The sequence below is a fragment of the Triticum aestivum genome, chromosome 2B (genome assembly GCF_018294505.1).
Source record: "Triticum aestivum cultivar Chinese Spring chromosome 2B, IWGSC CS RefSeq v2.1, whole genome shotgun sequence".
NCBI classification, from domain to species: domain Eukaryota; kingdom Viridiplantae; phylum Streptophyta; class Magnoliopsida; order Poales; family Poaceae; genus Triticum; species Triticum aestivum.
The window spans coordinates 585563286-585590365 of record NC_057798.1 but is presented as its reverse complement, the minus strand read 5'-3'; positions in this window follow the sequence as shown (position 1 = coordinate 585590365).

Genomic DNA, 27080 nt, shown 5'->3' with positions numbered 1-27080 from the left:
CTGATTTCTATCTCTAAACGCAACAATTAATCCCAACAACTAAGATATGTCATTTTAGCTACCATGCAGGGCCATGTATTAACTCGCATGCAAGCCAACTTTGATTTCTTGACTGATCAACACGTAGTTGCACTCCATGCATTGGGTTTCTGGGGGAGATAACAATGCAGAGTAAGGAGCGTTTGGTTACATTGCTTAGGCTAGTCATAGTGGTGAGTAACTTGGACTACTAACATGCATATGTTACTACTCTATGTTACTACTATGTGAAGTTTGCCATCGGAAGCGAGCCGATCTGGCTCTCCTGAGCTAGCAAGGTTTTTCTAGCCCACCCAAGCTAGCTGGCCCACAAAAGCTAAAATATTTTAACAGTTCCAAACGTCTAACCTTGCCAGGCTAGGCTATAAGTTGTTCTTGCTAAGGAGCCAAACGCTCCATAAGTAACAACACTTTCTAGCAACAAGGCCAGGAGGGGATTGAGATGTGAAGTTAATGGACGACGCCTAAACATTTTGGGAATATCTGATTTTCGTAAGATGACTTAACACCTAGATGGAGGGAGTACTACTCCTCAGTCCAGGTTTGAAGGAATATTCGTCACCTCTTATCTTCTTGTACGTACTCCATTTGTATCTCACTTCCTGTGGCTTCGCACTCGCACTATTCCTATTCTATGAACCTGTGTGTGCGTGTGCATGTATGTGTGTTAGAGAGAGCGACACATCGACCTACTCCTACACAGAGATGGTGTGTAGTGTATGATTTATCCGCAAGAGTCGGTGCATCCTCTCATTTCCAGGCGTCCGGTCGGGACAGGCGGACAGCTGCCACGCCCGCTCCTGACCAGCCTAGCCCACCAAAAGCCCCTCCATCGCCCGTGCGTGCTTCCCGCCCGAAACTGCCAGCACCGCTCCAAAGAATAAGTGTTGCATTCATGCCTAGGCAGAGTGGACGCGACCTCTCACTGGAGCATGCGTTGAAGGGTGAAGCGGATTCAAGAGTGATGGTTGCTTCGTCCGTCCAACTTACTACAGGGTCTATGTGATTTGACAGCTCATTGGTCATTATTACTGAGGTGGTAGGACTACTGGATGTCTCACGCTTTCGGCGAAAGGAGGTGCTACTAGATTACAATTTTCTCCATTCTTATAGCGGAGGAGTCCGAGAGCAGTGAAAACACGCAGGCTCAGTGATTACATGGCCCACCTCACACTATCACCATATTTTCTGGACACCGTGCGACACCTAACTCTTTACATAGTACTAGTATAGTATGTACTGTAATTTATCATTGAGATATTTTTGTACAATCTATGAAGCTTCTAGCTTATGTTTCATGTATCTTGCATCCAAGGTTGCCCATTGCAACATTTCATCAAATACAAAGGAGACTAACATGCATGCTATTGCATCTCAATGATTGACAGAGCATAGCCAATATGTACTCCCTCCGTCCAAAATAAGTGTCTCAACTTTATGCAAACTTTAGTACAAAGTTGTACTACTACTAAAGTTGACACTTATTTTGGAACAGAGACAACTAAAGAAAAAAACAATCCATGCAGTCCCTAGCCCTTGAACCATAAACCCTAACCAGGCTTTAATTTGCTGACAATGTTGGAGCTTCCCAAGAAATGAAGTTTGCAACCGTTTGACCATCGGATCATTTTGTGAAGTTCCACCAAAATCAAGATGAGCATCGATGTGGCAAAGAAATTGAAGAAGCGTGATTAGAATAAGATTACTGGGACTAGTTGATGAGACATAAACTCATCACAAATACAATACATAGAAGGCAGTAGAGGTATGTGCGGAGCAAAGTAGTAGAAAAATATCCACATGGAGTGATGTGGGCAGTTGGACCAGTGGTGCAAGCCGGCTGTAAAGGGAGTTGTACCTGACGGATGTCGGGACGTAGCTCAACCTAGAGGAGGGCAGCGGGAGGCGGCAACTCCCCATGTCGCGGCAGCGAGCAAGGGACGAAGGCAACCTCATCGTCTTTGTGAGAGAGAATGGTGGGGACCCCTGATCGGGCCGTGCCGACTGTGGGTTTTCGCCGTCGGCGACGACGACCGCATCTACACTAAGCATCCACCCCTTCCCCCTGCGGACGTGATCTTCCGAGATGTTAGAGATGTGGCCACAATTCTTTTGTGCGAGAGGGTGTGAAGAGAGCAACCCCAGTAAGCAACCGTGTAGGCTCGTCCTGACTATGTATATAGTGGAGCGGTTTCCTTTTCTCTCCATATGAACCTATTTATATTGCATACGTGCCACTCAAGAAAAAAACTTTATTTATAAATGACGCTGCACCTACTACTCGTTCTCCTATAAACCTTGCGCTTGGCATCTCCAAAATACTAACCTTGCGATTGGCTCTTCGCCTCTTCGGGAAGTCGAGCAATAATGGTACTGCGGTATATACTGTTCTCGCTATATGAGACCGAACGAATTGCTGCATGTCCACCACGTGGTCGAGGGGCGAGGGGCAAGGGAGAGTGCATACTATTATGTCTGCTTCCATATGGACTACATAAAGAGCAAAATGAGTGAATCTACACTCTAAAATGCGTCTATATACGTCTATATGCAAAATGTATTTTTTTTATAGTGGCCTTGTACAAGTAAATGGAGGGAGTACTAAGGGACATGTATTCCAAACAATATGATAATCTCTCTAACAAAGGTAGGGACGAGGAGTAAACGGGGGTAGTAGTGAAATTTTCTCCTCGTCCTGCGAGCCACCGCACGAGTGGGCGGGGGAGCGGGCGTAAGGCATACTAGTAAGCAAGCTTCACTTCATCCTGCGAGCCATTGCGCCCGTGGGCGGGGGAGACGACGTACTAAGCAAGCTTCTCCTTGTTCTACAAGTTGACGAGACACATCAAAAGTACTCCAGTGTATAGAGCCTTGCTTCTAAGGTGGGCCCCACATGGTTTGCCTATTTTTTAACATAACGCATCAAGTCGCAATTTGTTTGTTCACCCGTGGTAGACGATCCTTGTCGGTGTCAAAACCGGCGGATCTCGGGTAGGGGGTCCCGAACTGTGCGTCTAGGCGGATGGTAACAGGAGACAAGGGACACGATGTTTTACCCAGGTTCGGGCCCTCTTGATGGAGGTAAAACCCTACGTCCTGCTTGATTGATATTGATGATGTGGGTACTACAAGAGTAGATCTACCACGAGATCAAGGAGGCTAAACCCTAGAAGCTAGCCTATGGTATGATTGTTGTTCGTCCTATGGACTAAAGCCATCCGGTTTATATAGACACCGGAGAGGGCTAGGGTTACACAGAGTCGGTTACAATGGTAGGAGATCTACATATCCGTATTGCCAAGCTTGCCTTCCACGCCAAGGAAAGTCCCATCCGGACACGGGACGAAGTCTTCAATCTTGTATCTTCATAGTCTTGGAGTCCGGCCGATGATGATAGTTCGGCTATCCGGACACCCCCTAGTCCAGGACTCCCTCAGTAGCCCCTGAACCAGGCTTCAATGACGACGAGTCCGGCGCGCATATTGTCTTCGGCGTTGCAAGGCGGGTTCCTTCTCCGAATAATTTATAGAAGATTGTGAACACCAGGATAGTGTCCGGCTCTGCAAAATAAATTCCACATACCACCGTAGAGAGAATAATATTTACACAAGTTCAATCTGCTGACGTATTTGGTGGCGTGACGTCACACCACTACCAAGCCTTTACTCGAATTGTTTTTATTGTACCACCTCAGCGTGTTTAGCGAAGCGGTTTCCTTGGCACGTCTTGTCGAAGCAGAGATCGTGTTCCCCTTATTCCGGGATTCCCATCAATACGGACGTGGGTAACCCAACCGCGCCATTGATTGCGGCGCTTGGGAGATAAGCGAGTTTTATCAGGCCGGTGGGGACGCATGTTTTCGTCCGCCCATATAAGGGGATAAAGATCCAACCCTTTTACCTACGCCTTCTTCCTCCTTGGCTTATCCATCTCCGCGAACTCGAGCTCCAGCACCCAAGTCCGCACATCTCACCTCAACCTTCTCCAACTATGTCCGGAGCGGGAGGCAAGTGGATGGCCTCCTCCGTTACAGAGGGGCACATCCAGAAGCTGCGCAGCGCCGGATATCTGTCCAGCGACATCGCGCACCGGCTCCCCGACGAGGGAGAGCTCATCCCCACCCCCAGGCCCCATGAGAGGGTAGTATTTCTTTCCCATTTCCTCCGCGGACTGGGCTTCCCACTCCATCCCTTTGTCCGGGGGATCATGTTCTACTACGGCCTGGATTTCCATGATCTGGCCCCGAATTTCATCCTCAACATCTCGGCGTTTATCGTCGTGTGCGAGGCCTTCCTCTGCATCCAGCCCCACTTCGGCTTGTGGCTCAAGACCTTCAGTGTCAAGCCGAAGGTTGTGAAGGGAAGCCAAGCGGAGTGCGGAGGCGCCATGCTGGGCAAGATGCCCAACGTTACTTGGCTCGAGGGCACCTTCTTGGAAACCATTAAGGGGTGGCAATCGGGGTGGTTTTACATCACCGAGCCGCGTGACCCTGAATGGGCAGCGGCCCCCGAATTCAGATCTGGCATACCCATACGGCTCATCTCCTGGAAAGAGAGTGGCCGAACATGGGGTGATTCGGAGGAGCTGACCGGACTTCAAGCCTGCATCCAAAAGCTAGTGAACAAGAAGCTCAAGCTTGTCAACGTAGTCCAGGTCATGCTCATCCGCCGGATTCTCCCGTGCCAACAACAGGACTTCAATATGTGGGAGTTCGATCCGGCGCAGCACCAGACTTTGAGCGGGCTCTTCGACACTATGTACGAAGAGGCCTGGAGGGTGCTGTTTAAGGGCGCCGAGGCTCCCGCATCCGCTACCGAAGATCGCGGATTCAGCTCGCAGCGTCTGGCTAGCGAGGTAAGCGATTTTTCCCTTTACGGGACACTTGTTTTCCATAGTTTGACTCTATGCGGGATCTAAACTCCCCCTCCTTTGACAGGACTGGCTGAAGAAGGCTGAACAGACTATCTGTCCGGCCCCATTGCCAGAGGACCCAGCGGACGCCCGCTTAACGGGGCTGCTGGCTCCGGCACCCCACGTGGTGCCGGAGAAGAAGGCCAAGAAGAAGGCCACGGGCACTCGGAAGAGTTCCCGTTTTCAGGTGTCATCGGATGATGACTCCGAGGCAGACTCCTCCCACAAAGGCGAGGAGGAGAAGAAGGCCTCTCCCCCAGCGGGGGGAGGGAAGAAAAGGAAGGCCTCCCCAACGAGGGAGGCCGAAGGGTCCAAGAAGGGAAGGACTCTTCCCCCGGACTGCTCTGCCAACGCCGGCGATGACGACGAGGATTGGCCCCCAAGGGCCAAGCCCCTGGCGAGATCGTAAGTATCCGGATTCCCGAATAGCTTCATGATTTTTCTTTTTCGTCACATGGTGTCCTTCTAATGCCGCATACAACCCTGCAGTCCGCCCAAGGATGACTTTCCCGCTTCGTCGAGCGGGTCCTTGGGTGCGTCGGATATGGATTCCCTTCCGACCGCCTCCACCCCCCGTGATACGGACGATGCCGAGGTGGGATCCCGGGAAGGGACCCGCCAGGAGGAGGAGACCCCGGAGGTGCCGCAGGGCAACCTCCCGGACTTTGCACCGGACTCGGCCCCGGAACCCGTAGTGGCTCCGGAGTCCGGCGGGCGGCCCCTTCGTAAGAAGGGCAAGACCGTGACGCCGGCAGCCTCCGTCCAACCAGAGGCGCCGGATAGCTTGCTGGAGGCGCTCGACGGCGCCTCCATCGAAGAGGAACACCGCACCTTCATGAGTGCGGTGATTCAGAAGGTTCAGCTCGCCAAGAGCGGGCTGACCGAAGCCTGTAGCAGCCTTCTAACAGGCTTTGAGGTAAGAATTTTGATATATGTAGAATAGTACCGCATAGACGGTAGCCCCTGCTGCTCGGTTCGGTATTCGGAAAGAAAAGCCAGACTGAGGATCTAAAAAGATATACGCAGGAGTCATAAAAAATATGTCAATATGGGATTGCAGGCTATGCTGCTGACCTCTGCCGCACTGACTGCGGAGGTCAATACTTTGAAGCAAAGCCTCAAGCGGTCCGAGAACAAGCTCGGTCATGCCAAGAAGCAGCTCGAGGACAAGGAAGGTGAGTAACACCTTATTAAAATTGTACCTTACAGAAAAGGATTTGGTTGCAAGAAGAATGACAAGGATAACATGGGTATTGCAGGGTCCACGAACGAGGTGGCGACCCTGAAGGAGGCAGTGTCTGCGGCCAAGCATAATGAGGCCGCGGAGCGCACCAAGCGAGAGAAGCAGGAGGCGCGAGTGGCGGAGGTACTGCAAGAGCTCCAGGCTCTCGTGGAAAAACATGAGAGTCTGGAACGCGACTCCAAGACTCGAGAGTCCGAGCTTGCATCGGCTCTTGAGAGTGCCAAAGCCGCTAAGGCCGAAGCCTACAAGGCCCTCCAAGAAATCGAGGCGTTGAAGAAAATAGCAGCGGGTAAGGCATTTTTCATGCAAAGCAAGCATGTGAGTGTGAATTACCTATCACTTACCCGAATTCAGAGCTCTCCAGGAGCGCTCGCAGATCTGCCCCGCAGCGTGTCCGATGTTGCCGCTTTCTATAGGGCCGAGGAGGGGAGGTCGACGGAGAAGGTCTTTTGGTCTCAGTATGCTGAGGCCGAACATCCGGTGCCCCTTAGCGACCAGCTGAAGCAGCTGGTCGAGCTCCACAAGGTGTCCGAACAGGCCATGAAGGGCCTCATAGTTCGGTTGTGGCCTAAGGAGGCCATGCCTGGGAGCTACTTCGGCCTGGTGCGGCGGCTGGTGGATGCGTGTCCATGGGTTGAAGTCATCAAGCACTCCGCCTGCATTGAAGGTGCCCGTCGGGCCCTTGCCCGCGCTATGGTGCACTAGGGCAAGATGGATGCTCAGGAGCTTGTGACGGACGCACCACCGTTGGGCAAGGAGTATCGCACGCCCGAGATGTATTATAAGAGTGTCCTGAAGGGTGCCCGCATTATTGCGGGTGAGTGCTCCAAAGATGTAATATTTGAGTAGACTCGCATTTTGTTATCCTGTGCGCTGAAAACTTTGTTCATATGCGCTAAGCAACGCTTGTTAATTTAAAATATTACCTTCTGTGCGGCTGTTTATCAAATCTGAGAGATGGCAAGTCGTCGGCTTCAGCCCCCATGCCACGAGTGCTGGGGTGTTCGGGATAAATTTGAGCACTCTTGTTCCCATTTTTGGGTCCATCTAGGGAGGCGCTCAACACAACGAACAAGGCAACCGGACTTATAATGCTTGAACACTCTCACTTAGCCATAGAATTCTATAATTTTAAATTTCGGCGAAGCCCCTAGTGTTCGGAAGGCCGAATTTGGGGCGCTATCCACGCCTGGGCCGGACAAAGCCGGCTCCTCGCTCTAAGCGGCATAAGTCTTTAGGGACTCGCAAAAAACCTCTCGAACAGCGACCGGCTCTCGCCTCATCATGACGGTCAGTTTTAGCTTTCTCCACTGAGGCGCTCGCCCAGCTCAACTGGGGCGCAATCGCAGTGGTTCTCCCAGTGCTACCTTAGCCGATACAACGGAACATAAGGTACCAAAACATGGGAGCCGGGCAAACCCAACTATTGACCCAAGACATGATTCGGAGCCGATGCATATAATGCTATAAGTTCGGGGTGCCGCACTTGTGAAAGTGTTCGGACTTATCACACCATGATGCGGGAAACATAAGCCCCTGGTGTATTTAGCCGTACCAAAGTGTACGGATGCAACATGTCATAAATGAACATATGTATAAGAAAGAAATGCAATTGTAAGCAAAAAGGTGCTGCATTGTTTATTCAAGAAATACTGCTGTGAATGCAGAACGATACAAATGGTGCGATAAGCAAGGGATGGGACTATTAAACATGTCCCCCTCCAGGGGTAGGCTGCGGAATGGTGTATAAAATAGATTTAATGCTTGTAATGGAGACCACCTGGATATTCGTCATAGCCTTTCTCCTTCCCTGGCTGTTGCATCGTGAGTTCGGCAGGTCTGCTGCCGGACAGGGCCTCTGATGAACGGAGTCCTGTGGGTAAAAATAAGAAAAAAGGAGAAAGAAAAAAACAACGACACACTTGAGAGCCCCTGGTGTGGTTAAGCCGCATTCTGGGCCTATCATGGTCGTGCCCCTCCCCCCATGCCCATGGTATCTCCAGAGTGTAATGATGTACGCGAAGGACCTGTCTTGAAATTTTGCAGGGGCTGGGGTTGGGGCCGCACTGCTACGCGTGCTCGGAACGTGCCAGGTGGTCTTGTTGTAGGTTACTCCGGGCGCGTTTAGCCGTGTCCGGTCGCTTAACGGCCGGACTCGAGAATTGCCTTAGGAGGCTGCACTGTACTTCTGCCGCGAGAGCCGCTGTATGTTCTTCCGTTTGGAGAGAGCGTTCAGTGTTTCCATTGACCGTGATGACTCCTCGAGGGCCTGGCATCTTGAGCTTGAGGTATGCGTAGTGCGGCACCGCGTTGAACTTTGCAAACGCGGTACGTCCGAGCAGAGCATGATAGCCGCTGCGGAACGGAACTATGTCGAAGATTAACTCCTCGCTTCGGAAGTTATCCGGGGATCCGAAGACCACTTCCAGTGTACTGAGCCTGTACAATTGGCTTCTACACCTGGTATGACGCCTTTAAAGGTCGTCTTGGTAGGTTTAATCCTTGAGGGGTCTATGCCCATTTTGCGCACTGTATCCTGATAAAGCAGGTTCAGGCTGCTGCCGCCGTCCATCAGGACTCTGGTGAGGTGAAATCCATCGACGATTGGGTCTAAAACCAATGCGGCGAATCCGCCGTGGCGGATGCTGGTGGGGTGGTCCCTTCGGTCAAAAGTGATCGGGCAGGAGGACCATGGATTGAACTTCGGGGCAACTGGCTCCATCGCGTATACATCCCTGAGTGCACGCTTCCGCTCCCTTTTGGGTATGTGGGTTGCGTATATCATGTTCACCGTCCGCACTTGTGGGGGGAAACCCTTCTATCCTCTATTGTTCGGCGGTCGGGTCTCTTCCTCGTCATCGCTATGCAGCCCCTTGTCATTGTTTTTGGCAATTAACTTGCCTGCCTGCTTGAATACCCAACAGTCCCTGTTGGTGTGGTTAGCTGGCTTTTCAGGGGTGCCGTGTATCTGGCACGAGCGGTCTAGTATTCTGTCCAAATTGGACGGACCCGGGGTAGTTCTTTTGAATGGCTTTTTCCGCTGACCGGGTTTAGAGCCTCTGAATCCGGCATTGACTGCCGTATCCTCGCTATTGTCGCCGTTAATGCGGCGTTTGTTTTTGTTGCGACGCGACCGGCCATTGCGGTCCTTGATATCTGGACTGCCAGAATTTTTGCTGAGGTTGTTGCTGCGGGCTAGCCAGCTATCTTCACCCGCATAGAAGCGGGTCATGAGTGATGTCAGGGCTGCCATGGATCTCGGCTTTTCTTGTCCTAAGTGCTGGGCAAGCCACTCGTCGCGGATGTTATATTTGAAGGCCGCGAGGGCCTCCACATCCGGACAGTCGACGATTTGATTTTTCTTAGTTAGGAACCGTGTCCAGAATTGTCTGGCCGATTCGTCTGGCTGCTGAATTATATGGCTTAGGTCGTCAGCGTCTGGTGGTCGCACGTACGTGCCTTGGAAGTTATCGAGGAATGCGGCTTCCAGGTCTTCCCAACTCCCAATTGACTCTGCTGGCAAGCTATTAAGCCAATGTCGGGCTGGTCCTTTAAGCTTGAGTAGGAGGTATTTGATGGCGTGGAGATCATCACCGCGGGCCATGTGGATATGAAGGAGATAGTCCTCGATCCAAACCGCGGGGTCTGTTGTGCCATCATAAGATTCGATGTTCACGGGTTTAAACCCTTCGGGGATTTGATGATCCATTACTTCATCTGTGAAGCATAGCGGGTGTGCGGCGCCTCTGTATTGGGCGATATCACGACGAAGTTCAAGAGAGCTTTGTCTACTGTGTTCGGCCCGGCCGGACTTACTGTGTGCGGCACGACGGTTGTCGTCACGTATCATGGGGCGCCCACGCGATCCATAGATCGATCTTGATTGTCTTGCCTTATCCTCCAATATATCTCGCAAGTCCAGAGCGTTCCCCTGTGGCCTTGTGCTTTTCGAGCGATGCCGGGGTACGGTTCTAGTGGAGGGCCTAGAGGCCTCTCTGTCGCGGCCACGGGGTGGTCGGTCAGCCGTATTGTCTGCTGATGATGCAGGTTCATATGCCTCCTCCTCTAATCGGGGGAGCAGCTTGCGTTTAGGGTAGCTTTTGGAGGGGCGTTCGAGCTCATGCTCTTCGGCCGCGAGGACTTCAGTCCATCTGTCGGCTAGCAGATCTTGATCAGATCTAAGCTGCTGCTGCTTTTTCTTGAGGCTGTTTGCCGTGGCCATAAGCCTGCGTTTAAAACGCTCTTGTTCGACGGGATCCTCAGGCACGACGAATTCATCATCGCCGAGGCTTGCCTCGTCTCCGGAGGGAGGCATGTAATCCTCTACCTCTTCGTCTGCCGTTCTCTCATGAGGGCTGGCGTCTCTGTCCTCCTTTGCTGAATCTTGCTGGAGGGGGTTGTCGTCGGCACTGTCTGGGGTGTTATTATCTCCGGTGCCGGAATCTCCATTCTTGGTGTGGCGGGATTTAGAGCGGCGCCGCTGACGCCGGCGCTTGGGCTGTTTCTTGGAGGGGTCGTCCTCTGCTGTTCCTTCGCCATTCCCATCCTTTGGGATATCTACCATGTATATGTCATATGATGAGGTGGCTTTCCAGTGCCCAGTAGGCGCTGGTTCTTGGTCATCTCCGGCATCGTCGTCCATACCATCGATGTCTTCAGAGTCGAAGTCTAGCATGTCGGTTAGATCGTCGACAGTGGCTACTAAGTGGGTGGTGGGTTGGCTTTGAATTTCTTCATCGTCCGCATCCCAACCATGCTGACTGCAGTCCGGCCAGGGCTCTCCTGATAACGAGAGATACTTTAGCGAACTCAAGATGTCGCCGAAAGGTGAGTGTTGAAAGATGTCCGCAGCGGTGAACTCCATAATCCGCGCCCAATCGGATTCCATTGGAGGGGGCGCGGGAGGTTCGGAGTCCGGCGAGGAGTCCGGCACCTCGGAGTCACGAGCTTCATGAGGGACAAGGTCAGTGTTCGGCTCTATCGCCATCGAGGTTGCAGCCCCCGAGGCGGTGTCTAGCCACCCGTCCTCAATCTACGCAGCCGGCTCCGAATTGAAGATCGGAGCGGACTCGTGTGCGGCCTCCAGGGTACTGTCCGGCTGCAGAGCTAAATCATGCCCGTCGTGATAGTGCGGCGCGCTCGGCTGTGGCTCGAATCCATCGAAGATCAAGTCCCCGCGGATGTCAGCCGTGAAGTTCAAACTTCCAAATCTGACCTGACGGCCAGGGGCGTAGCTTTCGATCTGCTCCAGATGGCCAAGCGAATTGGCCCGCAGTGCAAAGCCGCCGAATACGAAGATCTGTCCGGGGAGAAAGGTCTCACCCTGGACTGCGTCGTTGTTGATGATCGAAGAAGCCATCGAGCCTATCGGTGACGACACAGAGGAACTCTCAATGAAAGCACCAATGTCGGTGTCAAAACCGGCGGATCTCGGGTAGGGGGTCCCGAACTGTGCGTCTAGGCGGATGGTAACAGGAGACAAGGGACACGATGTTTTACCCAGGTTCGGGCCCTCTTGATGGAGGTAAAACCCTACGTCATGCTTGATTGATAATGATGATGTGGGTATTACAAGAGTAGATCTACCACGAGATCAAGGAGGCTAAACCCTAGAAGCTAGCCTATGGTATGATTGTTGTTCGTCCTATGGACTAAAGCCATCCGGTTTATATAGACATCGGAGAGGGCTAGGGTTACACAGAGTCGGTTACAATGGTAGGAGATCTACATATCCGTATTGCCAAGCTTGCCTTCCACGCCAAGGAAAGTCCCATCCGGACACGGGATGGAGTCTTCAATCTTGTATCTTCATAGTCTTGGAGTCCGGCCGATGATGATAGTTCGGCTATCCGGTCACCTCCTAGTCCAGGACTCCCTCAATCCTCCCTCCATCAAGTGGACAACCAGTACATGTGTCAAATTACCATGTGGGCTGCCTTTTCATATAGAAATGAGCTCCACCGTGTACCTGTGTGGGTGTGGTTGGGAAAGAGACGGGAGTACGTGCACCATGCGTGCACCTCTTGTCTTCGTGCACGTCCACCACCTACGTGGGTGTGTGTGAGAGAGATACAAACCTAGATAGATGGTGTGTGCATTCGTGAATGTTTTTTGTTTGGAAGGGTGATTTCGTGAATGTATTTGTGGGAATGTGTCGATGACATCTCAAACAAAATTTTCCATGCAATGTCTGTGAAATGGAGGCCTATCCATATCATATATAGAGGGCTGGGTGTCGTGGAATTATCACGTCGGATGTCCTAGTGTGAGGACTTAGTCTTGGAGCCATCGCGACTAGGTTAGCTTAGATGGGTTAAACCGGACAAAGGACACGGGGAATTTATACTGGTTCGACCCCTTGCGGTGAAGGTAAAAGCCTACGATCCAGTTGTGGTTTTTTTGATGGGGTCTCAATCACCAGCGAGCAAATACGCTTTGCCTAGTTCTCGAGTTGTTGTTTCTTGTCCCTGAACCACCGCCGGGTCGTCCCTTTATATACATAGGTTGACGCCCGACCGGTCTACAGAATCTCGAGGCCGGCTCATACAAGTGTCTGGCTCGGTTTCTTCCTTTCCCTAACTTACAATAGAGTTACACATATCAAGGCGGTTTACATACATGGGCCCTAATCCGCCATTGGGATCTGGGCCTCTAAACTTCTGTAGTAAAGTGCCATAATCTTTATCTTCATGGGCTTCTATATAAATGACTCCTTGTGAGTGTAATCTGTCCCATCCTGGGCGGTTTATACTCAGTAGTCATATCCCCTACATTAGGTCCCAGATTGGTTTGAACTTGTTCATATCAATCTTTAACTTTAGAGAAATTCTGACTTGAACATCTTCGTGTTGACCTTGTAAACCGCCATGATGTCATCTTTTGGAATCACCTTAAACCGCCATGACGTCATCTGCGTAAAAACCTATAAATATTTCCATTTATTAATTGATCTCCGAAGACCGAGGCGAGAGATGTGCCCCATTCTCCGTTTTGGACTCCTCGATTCCCGCGCCTGCCTACTTATCCATTTGCCTTATAAATAGGATTGGACGGTCTTTTTCTTTCCTCTTTCGTGCCTCTTCGCCTCTTCTTCCTCCTCACGACGCCCGAGCCCTAAAGCTCTGCCGCCACCCTTGACCTTCAAGCTCTGCATCACCACTGGCTGCTACATCGACCTGAACGTACTAGAGAAATGTGGTACTCCTCCGCCGCTCCTGTGAAGCCGGTAAGCCTTCCTTCTTCAACCCTAGATCTGCATTAGGGTTTCATGCCTTCGTCTGTGTTCATCGGTGCTCATCGTCATTTGTTGCTTTCCCTTACTATCCCATCGTATCTTGACGAACCTGACATCTTCCCCACGCGGCCGAAGTTATAGTTTTATTTTTCCTCACCGTAGCATCCCTTCGTCCATGAACAGATCCCATCTGGACCTTTGCTGTGCTGTTGTCGCCATTTTAGAGCTTTGATATTTTTCCTTTTCCTGAACTGTGCCAGATCCATAATTATAACTTTAGCTTGTGAATCCTGTTTTTGCAGCACTTAGCAATTTTCAGATATGTTTCTTCCATAGTACTGTAGGCGGTTTAACCTTTAGAAAATGATAATCTGCCAGGTACCATTAGCCCTCTCTTAAACCGCCAACTTTACCTGAACATCAGTATCCAGTTTAATGTGCACATATGCTCTGATTGCCTCCTTCCCCCGGCCTGACGCTGGTTTATGCATATCAATCTTGAACCGTGAACCGTTGTTTGAACTTCTTTTATAGCTTGTCATCAAGAATGGCCAAACAGTTCTCCTCTTGCAATTGGGTTCCCTCCCGGGTTACAGAAGAGCAACTAATAGGGTATGTTCTGACTGGCGCTTTAGCAAACCAAGAAACCATCCATTGGAGAGTCCCGGGTACTGAAAATCCTCCTGAACCTCAAGATGGAGAAGTGGTTGTGTTTGTACATCATCTGGACCGAGGGTTTAGCCCTCCCGGATCAAAATAATTCCATGATGTACTTGCCAGCTTCCAACTCCACCCTCAAGACAATGGACCGAACTCTATGTCCAACCTTTGCAATTTCCAAGTGTTTTGTGAGGCTTACCCACAAGAAGAACGGACCGTTGAATTTTTCAGATATTTCTTTCACTTAAACCGCCGTACTGAGTTAACCGATGGCCCCAATACTGAACTTGGCGGTGTGTCGATTCAAAAAAGGAAAGAAGTCAATTTTCCTCATGCCAAACATCACAGCCACCCCAAGGATTGGAATCAGACTTGGTTTTACTGCCGGAATACTGCTCATGATAATGAAAATCCTCTGCCGGGTTATCGTGCTCACCGGCTTAGCAATGAACATCCACTGCCTCAACGGCTTACTGCCAGGGAGCGATCGAAATATGCACCACAGGTTTCTAAGATCTGGGATTTCATGGCAAATGGTTTAACCGGTATTGACCTTGTCTGCTGCTAGGTTTCGTGGAGGATCTTGCCCTTAAGCCGGCGTCCCGGTTTAATGTGAGAGTACACAGGAGACTTAAAAGACCCTCAACGTCATACTGATATTCAGTTAACTGATGAAGATATTACTGAAGCTGTCAAAAAGATGTTGGATGAACCGATATCTGAGTGCGGCAAGACCGGGCTACGTCCCTTTTATGCCTCTAACAAACCGCTAGCTGTAAGTATTGTATCTTTCTGCTTTAATCCGCCCCCCTTTTGACATTTTATGATGGCCCTCTGTTTATCTTTGCAGGGGCAATGATCCGTTCTAGAAGAGGAAACCTCAAGACAAACCGGCAAAGCCACATGAAAAACCGGTGAGAGCACCACGTATTAAGACCAAGATCACAAAGAGGCCAGCAAAGAAAAGAACCGCCGAGTCCCCTGATCCGGCCGAAGATGTTGATGACTCGGAATCAGAGGTAGAACTTGATTCCCATGGCTCATTTTTCATGCACCTTATTGACAATGATCATTATCAGGATGATGCGGAGGCCAGTCGTGCTGGCCATGTAGAGGTAATTTCCCTTTCTTCCGATTCAGATCATGTGCTAGTTCAAAAACTTTGTCACACAATCCGGAAAGTAAAACATTCACATCCTCTCGCTTATTTGGATCCACACTTTTCTTTAAAGATACAGCAACATGAAGCTCGTCACACAACCCGGCATAGTGGCCAACAAGTTACGTCCTCCGGTTTACCAGATACCCCGATTCGAAAACACTGACCAGAGGTCTCTTGTACTTCTAATATTTGTTATCCCAAGGCGGGTTACTTCCGACAACCACTTAATCCGTCTGATTCGAATTATCAGGGAACTTCCAATTCATCCTCTGGCGATTCATCCACCATACAGATGCCTCCACTCAAGACCGTTCCTGGGTAAGTATGATGAACTTTAAGTTTATTCCTTGCTCTGGTTTATTGTACTGATCTCTGTATCTTATTCTTTTCAGTGCCAAAGCCAGACTTAGCAAGAAAGCCAAGTTGACTATTCCAACTGGTGATAATCTGGCTACCGAACCGGAGAGGACCTCAGAGGCTCTTGACCAAAACACTGACATTACTCTGGATGATCCGGTACCGCAGGGTCAGGATACTTTCGTTGATCCGCCAGAAGCTAATCCCACTAGTCATCATGCTGATCCTCCAAGCCCAGCTACCAATCCACAAAGCCCAACTGTCAGTCTGCCAAGCCCAACTGCCGATCCACCAAGTCAAGACAAGATTGTTGATAGCACGACATATGATGTAATAATCACCGGTGTTGGTCACACTGCTCCTGGCAATCCTGTCGCTTTATCAAAGCACAGTGCCAAGGAAGAATTCTTTGTTGTGGACAAGGGCAAGTGGAAAACAGACTTATCCAGCTGTGCTCACCTTAATGCTCAGGAACTCCACTCTGGATATCTAAGCCGCCTGTATACAAGTCGTGATTACGAGGCCGGTCTAGTTAACTTGATGAAGGAACGCTATGGGGTAATTCATGTTTGAACATTTCATAAATTTTTCCTTTTGCTTTATATTAACTCTAGTATAGCCCCCAAGGGCCGGTTTATCTCTTTAATATGAACCGGGACTTTTGATAAGAAAGATTTCAACTATGTAGCCCCCAAGGGCCGGTTTATCTTTTCAAGATGAACCAGTACTTCCTGTTGTAAAGCTTATCCTTGTTGAATTCCTTCACAACCAGTTGATCTGATCAATTTGGCATTAGCCCCCAAGTGCCAAGATCAATACTTGTATTGAGCCTTGGGACTTAAAATAGTAGTTCAGAAGAAGCAATCCGCATTAGCCCCCAAGTGCCAAGGGTATAACTTGTTATGTGCTTGGGACTTGAAAAAATATTAGCAATTGAATATCTGTCTCTTGCAGGCTGACTTAACCAACAATGATTCTCAAATCGCTGACCTCCAGGAAAACATCAGTCCCAGCAAGCCGAAACCTCCAAAGCCAAAGATGAATTGAAGGGTGCTTTAACATCGATGGAACAATTGAAGGATGGCTTCAAGAACGAGCGGGCGGGCTGGGAGACTGAAAAAGCCACTTTGCTGAAACGGGCGGAGGATGTTGAAGCGGCACTTAAATCGGTGGCAGAAGAGCTGAGTGGCTTAAAGCGGCAAATCAATGCTATGACTTCTGCTGTATTTAGTAAGAACTCTTCTTCAGCTTTTTCTTGAACATCTTTGACACTGCCGGTTTAACAGCAATTTCTTAAACCGTTGCAGGTAGTCGTGTGGCTCATCTTGCCTCGGATATGTCGAAGAAATTGAAGGCTGCCTATACCTTGATAGAGCAGCTATATACCGGTTCTCAACGGGTTATCCGCTCTGCCTTGTACAACAAACCGCCGCCAACATTAATCAAGGACACATTGGCCAAATTATCCATGACACCTGCCCAGCTGGAAGAGGTGAAGAGATCTACTGCAAGGGCTGGCGCTTTATCCGTATTGACTCGGACTAAGGCTTGGATAGCTGATCTTGATCCGGAAGACACTTCAAATGGCTATCCTAGCTAAAAAGAAGATGGGTCGGAATTTGACAATGACGCCCTTAAAGCTTTGACAAAAGAGATGCGCCCACTTGCAAGTAGATTGGCCGAGGAACCTGATTTGTCTTTCCACCGGTCCATCTATGATGCAGACAACAGACGGATCGATGCATCGGTTCATGAGGCCCAAAATCTAATCCCCCCAATCCGTAAGCACACTTATGCCCCTGACATTGAATAGTCATATCTTATGAGTGATGAAGCTGTCTTCCGAGCTTTGTCTGGAATTGACTGGGCAAACATTGACTTCCAGCCAGTGGATGGGGAGGAGGAGGGTGAACCGGCGCAAGATGATCCATCAACTTCATGCCAACCTGTGGACGAATCATAATCCGGCAGCCAGCTTTATTTCCGCAGATTGCGTTCTGTGCAACACACAGTTATTCTTTTGGGCATCAAAGCGCCTTGTAACAGGCTAGTTGAAATATTTTGATCTGCTGCCATCGTGCACTACTACCTGACACTGTTTTAATCCGCCATGATTTGTTGCTATGCTTGCTTATGTGCCTTATTAATTTCATGCAATCCTTGTTTCTGCACATAAAAAATTGTCCTGGCGGTGTACCGTCGGACAGGTCATAATACCCAATATAAAGCATGGTTTATAACCAAGGCTGCAAGAATATCAAAATATAAAATATATCATACCTGTGACATTGAATCATATTGTTGGTTTACCAACTTGATTGTAGTAAGGGTGATAACCCAAATCTTGAGTGTTAATAGTGTTGGGGAACATTGCAGAAAATAAAAAAATTCCTACGGTTTCACCAAGATCCATCTATGAGTTCATCTAAGCAACGAGTGATAGGAGAGAGATGCATCTACATACCACTTTGTAGATCGCGTGCGGAAGCGTTCAAGAGAACGGGGTTGAGGTAGTCGTTCTCGTCGTGATCCTATCACCGGAGATCCTAGCACCGAACGGACGGCACCTCTGCGTTCAACACACGTACGGTCAGCGTGACGTCTCCTCCGTATTGATCCAGCAAGGGGGAAGGAGAGGTTGATGAAGATCCAGCAGCACCACGGCGTGGTGGTGGATGCAGCAGAACTCTGGCTGGGCTTCGCCAAGCTATTGCGGGAGGTGGAAGAGGTGTAGCAGGGGGAGGGAGGTGCCAAGACACAGGGTGCGGCTGCCCTCCCTCCCCCCCTCCTTTATATAGGCCCCCAGGGGGGGCGCCGGCCCTGGGAGATCTAATCTCCCAAGGGGGCGGCGGCCAGGGGTGTGGAGTGCCCCCTAAGGCAAGTGGGGCGCGCCCCCACCTAGGGTTTCCAACCCTAGGCGCAGGGGGGCCCAGGGGGGCGCACCAGCCCACTAGGGGCTGGTTCCCCTCCCACTTCAGCCCACGGGGCCCTCCGGGATAGGTGGCCCCACCCGGTGGACCCCCGGGACCCTTCCGGTGGTCCCGGTACAACACCGGGTGACCTCGAAACTTTGCCGATGGCAGAAACAGCACTTCCTATATATAATTCTTTACCTCCGGACCATTCCGAAACTCCTCGTGACGTCCGGCATCTCATCCGGGAATCCGAACAACATTAGGTTTGTTGTATACTCATATTCATACACCCTAGCGTCACCGAACCTTAAGTGTGTAGACCCTACGGGTTCGGGAGACATGCAGACATGACCGAGACGGCTCTCCGGTCAATAACCAACAGCGGGATCTGGATACCCATGTTGGCTCCCACATACTCCTCGATGATCTCATCAGATGAACCACGATGTCGAGGATTCAAGCAACCCCGTATACTATTCCCTTTGTCAGACGGTATGTTACTTGCCCGAGATTCGATCGTCGGTATCCCAATACCTCGTTCAATCTCGTTGCCGGCAAGTCACTTTACTCGTACCGTAATGCATGATCCCGTGACCAGACACTTGGTCACTTTGAGCTCATTATGATGATGCACTATCGAGTGGGCCCAGTGATACTTCTCCGTAATACGGAGTGACAAATCCCAGTCTCGATCCGTGTCAACCCAACAGACACTTTCAGAGATACCTGTAGTGCACCTTTATAGTCAACCAATTATGTTGTGACGTTTGGTACACCCAAAGCACTCCTACCGTATCCGGGAGTTACACGATCTCATGGTCTACGGAAGAGATACTTAACATTGGAAAAGCTTTAGCAAAACGAACTACATGATCTTGTGCTATGCTTAGGATTGGGTCTTGTCCATCACATCATTCTCCTAATGATGTGATCCCGTTATCAACGACATCCAAATGTCCATAGTCAGGAAACCATGACTATCTGTTGATCAACGAGCTAGTCAACTAGGGGCTCACAAGGGACATGTTGTGGTCTAAGTATTCACACGTGTATTATGATTTCCGGATAATACAATTATAGCATGAATAAAATACGACTATCATGAACAAAGAAATATAATAATAATCCTTTTATTATTGCCTCTAGGGCATATTTCCAACAGTCTCCCACTTGCACTAGAGTCAATAATCTAGTTACATTGTGATGAATCGAACACCCATAGAGTTCTGGTGTTGATCATGTTTTGCACGCGGAAGAGGTTTAGTCAACGGATCTGCGACATTCAGATCCATATGTACTTTGCAAATATCTATGTCTCCATCTTGAACATTTTCACGGATGGAGTTGAAACGATGCTTGATGTGCCTGGTCTTCTTGTGAAACCTGGGCTCCTTGGCAAGGGCAATAGCTCCAGTGTTGTCACAGAAGAGAGTGATCGGCCCCGACGCATTGGGTATGACTCCTAGGTCGGTGATGAACTCCTTCATCCATATTGCTTCATGCGCTGCCTCCGAGGCTGCCATGTACTCCGCTTCACATGTAGATCCCGCTACGACGCTCTGCTTGCAACTGCACCAGCTCACTGCTCCAAGATTCAACATATACACATATCCGGTTTGTGACTTAGAGTCATCCAGATCTGTGTCGAAGCTAGCGCTGACGTAACCCTTTACGACGAGCTCTTCGTCACCTCCATAAGCGAGAAACATGTCCTTTGTCCTTTTCAGGTACTTCAGGATATTCTTGACCGCTGTCCAGTGTTCCTTGCGAGGATTACTTTGGTACCTTCCTACCAAACTTACGGCAAGGTTTACATCAGGTCTGGTACACAGCATGGCATACATAATAGATCCTATGGCTGAGGCATAGGGGATGACACTCATCTCTTCTTTATCTTTTGCCGTGGTCGGGCATTGAGCCGAGCTCAATCTCACACCCTGTAATACAGGCAAGAACCCTTTCTTGGACTGATCCATTTTGAACTTCTTCAAAATCTTATCAAGGTATGTCCTTTGTGAAAGACCTATGAGGCATCTCGACCTATCCCTATAGATATTGATGCCTAATATGTAAGCAGCTTCTCCAAGGTCCTTCATTGAAAAACACTTATTCAAGTAGGCCTTAATGTTGTCCAAGAATTCTATATCATTTCCCATCAAAAGTATGTCATCTACATATAATATGAGAAATGCTACAGAGCTCCCACTCACTTTCTTGTAAATGCAGGCTTCTCCATAAGTCTGCATAAACCCAAACGCTTTGATCATCTCATCAAAGCGAATGTTCCAACTCCGAGATGCTTGCACTAGCCCATAAATGGATCGCTGGAGCTTGCATACTTTGTTAGCATTCTTAGGATCGACAAAACCTTCCGGCTGCATCATATACAGCTCTTCCTTAAGATGACCGTTAAGGAATGCCGTTTTGACGACCATCTGCCATATCTCATAATCATAGTATGCGGCAATTGCTAACATGATTCGGACGGACTTAAGCTTCTCTACGGGAGAGAAAGTCTCATCGTAGTCAACCCCTTGAACTTGCCGATAACCCTTAGCGACAAGTCGAGCTTTATAGATGGTGACATTACCATCCGCGTCCGTCTTCTTCTTAAAGATCCATTTGTTTTCTATCGCTCGCCAATCATCGGGCAAGTGAGTCAAAGTCCATACTTTGTTTTCATACATGGATTCTATGCCGGATTGCATGGCTCCTAGCCATTTGTTGGAATCTGGGCCCGCCATCACTTCCTCATAGTTCGAAGGTTCACCGTTGTCTAACAACATGATTTCCAGGACAGGGTTGCCATACCACTCTGTTGTGGAACGTGTCCTCGTGGACCTACGAAGTTCAGTAGCAACTTGATCTGAAGTACCTTTATCATCATGATTAATTTCCTCTCCAGTCGGTGTAGGCACCACAGGAACATTTTCCTGAGCTACACTACTTTCCGGTTCAAGAGGTAGTACTTCATCGAGTTCTACTTTCCTCCCACTTACTCCTTTCGAGAGAAACAACTTTTCCAGAAAGGATCCGTTCTTGCCAACAAAGATCTTGCCTTCGGATCTAAGGTAGAAGGTATACCCAATGGTTTCCTTGGGGTATCCTATGAAGACGCATTTTTCCGACTTGGGTTCGAGCTTTTCAGGTTGAAGTTTCTTGACATAAGCATCGCATCCCCAAACTTTTAGAAATGACAACTTAGGTTTCTTCCCAAACCATAATTCATACGGTGTCGTCTCAACAGATTTAGATGTTGCCCTATTTAAAGTGAATGTAGCTGTCTCTAGAGCGTATCCCCAAAATGATAGCGGTAAATCGGTAAGAGACATCATAGATCGCACCATATCCAATAGTGTGCGATTACGACGTTCGGACACACCATTACACTGAGGTGTTCTAGGCGGCGTGAGTTGTGAAATGATTCCACATTTTCTTAAGTGTGTACCAAATTCGTGACTTAAATATTCTCCTCCACGATCTGATCGTAAGAATTTTATCTTTCGTTCACGTTGATTCTCTACCTCATTCTGAAATTCCTTGAACTTTTCAAAGGTCTCAGACTTGTGTTTCATCAAGTAGACATACCCATATCTACTCAAGTCATCAGTGAGAGTGAGAACATAACGATATCCTCCGCGAGCCTCAACGCTCATTGGACCACACACATCAGTATGTACGATTTCCAATAAGTTGGTTGCTCGCTCCATAGTTCGGGAGAACGGAGTCTTGGTCATTTTGCCCATGAGGCATGGTTCGCATGTGTCAAATGATTCATAATCGAGAGACTCTAAAAGTCCATCAGCATGGAGCTTCTTCATGCGCTTGACACCAATGTGACCAAGGCGGCAGTGCCACAAATATGTGGGACTATCGTTATCAACTTTACATCTTTTGGTATTCACACTATGAATATGTGTAACATTACGCTCGAGATTCATTAAGAATAAACCATTGACCATCGGGGCATGACCATAAAACATATCTCTCATATAAATAGAACAACCATTATTCTTGGATTTAAATGAGTAGCCATCTCGCATTAAACGAGATCCAGATACAATGTTCATGCTCAAACTTGGTACTAAATAACAATTATTGAGATTTAAAACTAATCCCGTAGGTAAATGTAGAGGTAGCGTGCCGATGGCGATCACATCAACCTTGGAACCATTCCCGATGCACATCGTCACCTCGTCCTTCGCCAGTCTCCGCTTATTCCGCAGCTCCTACTGTGAGTTACAAATATGAGCAACGGCACCGATATCAAATACCCAGGAGATACTACGAGTATTGGTAAGGTACACATCAATTACATGTATATCACATCTACCTTTAGTGTTGCCGGCCTTCTTGTCCGCTAAGTATTTGGGGCAGTTCTGCTTCCAGTGACCCTTCCCTTTGCAATAAAAGCACTCAGTCTCAGGCTTAGGTCCATTCTTTGACTTCTTCCCGGCAACTGGCTTACCAGGCGCGGCAACATCTTTGCCGTCCTTCTTGAAGTTCTTCTTACCCTTGCCCTTCTTGAACTTAGTGGTCTTATTGACCATCAACACTTGATGTTCTTTCTTGATTTTAACTCTGCTGACTTCAGCATTGAAAATACTTCAGGAATGGTCTTCACCATCCCCTGCATGTTGTAGTTCATCACAAAGCTCTTGTAGCTCGGTGGGAGCGACTGAAGGATTCTGTCAATGACCGCCTCGTTCGGGAGGTTGATCTCCAGCTGGGACAGGCGGTTGTGCAACCCAGACATTTTGAGTATGTGCTCACTGACAGAACTGTTTTCCTCCATCTTACAACTATAGAACTTGTCGGAGACTTCATATCTCTCGACCCGGGCATGAGCTTGAAAGACCATTTTCAGCTCCTCGAACATCTCATATGCTCCGTGTTGCTCAAAACGCTTTTGGAGCCCCGGTTCTAAGTTGTAAAGCATGCCGCACTGAACAAGGGAGTAATCATCACCACGTGGCTGCCAAGCATTCATAACGTCTTGGTTCTCTAGGATGGGTGCTTCACCTAGCGGTTCTTCTAGGACATATGCTTTCTTGGCTGCTATGAGGATGATCCTCAGGTTCCGGACCCAGTCCGAATAGTTGCTGCCATCATCTTTAAGCTTGGTTTTCTCTAGGAACGCGTTGAAGTTCATTTTGACATGAGCGTTGGCCATTTGATCTACAAGACATATTTTGCAAAGATTTTAGACTAAGTTCATGATAATTAAGTTCATCTAATCAAATTATTTAATGAACTCCCACTCAGATTTGACATCCCTCTAGTCATCTAAGTGTCACAAGATCCGAGTCGACTAGGCCATGTCCGATCATCACGTGAGACGGACTAGTCATCATCGGTGAACATCTCCATGTTGATCGTATCTTCCATACGACTCATGTTCGACCTTTCGGTCTCTTGTGTTCTGAGGCCATGTCTGTACATGCTAGGCTCGTCAAGTTATCCCTAAGTGTTTATGCATGTGTAAAACAGTCTTACACCCGTTGTATGTGAACGTAAGGATCTATCACACCCGATCATCACGTGGTGCTTCGAAACGACGAACTTTAGCAACGGTGCACAGTTAGGGGGGACACTTTCTTGAAATTATTATAAGGGATCATCTTATTTACTACCGCCGTTCTAAGTAAACAAGATGTATAAAGCATAATAAACATCACATGCAATTATATAAAGTAGTGACATGATATGGCCAATATCATATAGCTCCTTCGATCTCCATCTTCGGGGCTCCATGATCATCTTCGTCACCGGCATGACACCATGATCTCCATCATCGTGCCTCCATGAAGTTGCTCGCCAACTATTACTTCTACTACTATAGCTAACGTTTTAGCAATAAAGTAAAGGGATAATTAGATTTATGCCCCTAGTTGTGTCCCACTCGTCAGTTTTACCCCTGATTCCCAAAAGTCACCAGTTCTGTCCAAGTCACTTTACTCCTCTTATGCATTTGCCCTTTGACTGTTTGACCATCAGTTTGAAAACTTTATAACTAATTCATACTAAATCAGAAAAATGCAAATAAGATACCAAAATGTTTAGAAAAACATCACCTATATGTCAGTGTCATTTGCATTCATGAAAACGTGTTGGAAAGTACACATCCGAGTTTTAGGTCTTTTGATACCACCATGAATAGTAAACTCTAAAAAAATTCAAAAAAAAATCAAAAAAATATGGTGGCAAAGAACGACAAATGTTCTAAGTGCTTGCCAAGTTTCATTAGGGAACGACATTCATGGAAGTCGTGGCAAAAAAATCTATTTTGGAGTGTTGATTGTTTTTTTTGCTACGGCACCCACGAATGTTATTCCCTGATGAAACTTGGCAGGCACGTAAAACATTTGTCATTTTGTGCCACCAATTTTTTTTTTGATTTTTTTGAACTTTTTTAGATTTTACTATTCATGGTGGTAGCATAAGAGCTAAAACTCGGGTGGGCACTTTCCAACACTTCTTTCATGAATGCAAATGACACTAACATATAGGTGGTGTTTTTCTGAACATTTTGGTATATTATTTGCATTTTTCTGATTTAGTATGAATTAGTTATGAAGTTTTCAAACTGACGGTCAGACGGTCAAAGGGCAAAAGCATAAGAGGAGCGAAGTGACTTGGACAGAACTGGTGACTTTTGGGAATTAGGGGTAAAACAGACGAGTGGGATGCAACTAGGGGCATAAATCTAATTATCCCTAAAGTAAAGTAATTACATGGCATTCAATCATTGACACGCAGGTCATACAATAATTAAGACAACTCCTATGGCTCCTACCGGTTTTCATACTCATCAACATGCAAGTCGTGATTCCTATTACAAGAACATGATCTCATACATCACAATATATCATTCATCATTCATCACAACTTCTGGCCATATCACATCACATGACAATTGCTGCAAAAACAAGTTAGACGTCCTCTAATTGTTGTTGCATCTTTTACGTGGCTGCAATTGGGTTCTAGCAAGAACGTTTTCTTACCTACGAATAACCACAATGTGATTTTGTCAACTTCTATTTACCCTTCATAATGACCCTTTTCATCGAATCCGCTCCAACTAAAGTAGGGGAGACAGACACCCGCTAGCCACCTTATGCAACTAGTGCATGTCAGTCGGTGGAACCTGTCTCACGTAAGCGTACGTGTAAGGTCGGTCCGGGCCGCTTCATCCCACAATACCGCTGAAGCAAGAAAAGACTAGTAGTGGCAAGCAAGTTGACAAGATCTACGCCCACAACAGATTTGTGTTCTACTCGTACAATAGAGAACTACGCATAGACCTAGCTCATGATGCCACTATTGGGGAACGTTGCAGAAAATAAAAAAAATCCTACAGTTTCACCAAGATCCATCTATGAGTTCATCTAAGCAACGAGTGATAGGAGAGAGATGCATCTACATACCACTATGTAGATCGCGTGCGGAAGCGTTCAAGAGAACGGGGTTGAGGTAGTCGTTCTCGTCGTGATCCTATCACCGGAGATCCTAGCGCCGAACGGATGGCACCTCCGCGTTGAACACACATACGGTCAGCGTGACGTCTCCTCCGTCTTGATCCAGCAAGGGGGAAGGAGAGGTTGATGAAGATCCAGCAACACGACGGCGTGGTGGTGGATGCAGCAGAACTCCGGCAGGGCTTCGCCAAGCTATTGCGGGAGGAGGAAGAGGTGTAGCAGGGGGAGGGAGGCGCCAAGACACAGGGTGCGGCTTCCCTCCCTCCCCCCTCCTTTATATAGGCCCCCAGGGGGGCGGCCCTGGGAGATCTAATCTCCCAAGGGGGCGGCGGCCAGGGGGGTGGAGTGCCCCCCATGGCAAGTGGGGCGTGCCCCCACCTAGGGTTTCCAACCCTAGGCGCAGGGGGGGCCAGGGGGGGCGCACCTGCCCACTAGGGGCTGGTTCCCCTCCCACTTCAGCCCACGGGGCCCTTCGGGATAGGTGGCCCCACCTGGTGGACCCCCGGGACCCTTCCGGTGATCCCGGTACAATACCGGGTGACCCCGAAACTTTGCCGATGGCCGAAACAGCACTTCCTATATATAATTCTTTACCTCCAGACCATTACGGAACTCCTCGTGACGTCCGGGATCTCATCCGGGACTCCGAACAACGTTCGGTTTGCTGCATACTCATATTCATAGAACCCTAGCGTCACCGAACCTTAAGTGTGTAGACCCTACGGGTTCGGGAGACATGCAGACATGACCGAGACGGCTCTCCGGTCAATAACCAACAGCGGGATCTGGATACCCATGTTGGCTCCCACATACTCCTTGATGATCTCATCGGATGAACCACGATGTCGAGGATTCAAGCAACCCCGTATACTATTCCCTTTGTCAGACGGTATGTTACTTGCCCGAGATTCGATCGTCGGTATCCCAATACCTCGTTCAATCTCGTTGCCGGCAAGTCACTTTACTCGTACCGTAATGCATGATCCTGTGACCAGACACTTGGTCACTTTGAGCTCATTATGATGATGCACTACCGAGTGGGCCCAGTGATACCTCTCCATAATACCGAGTGACAAATCCC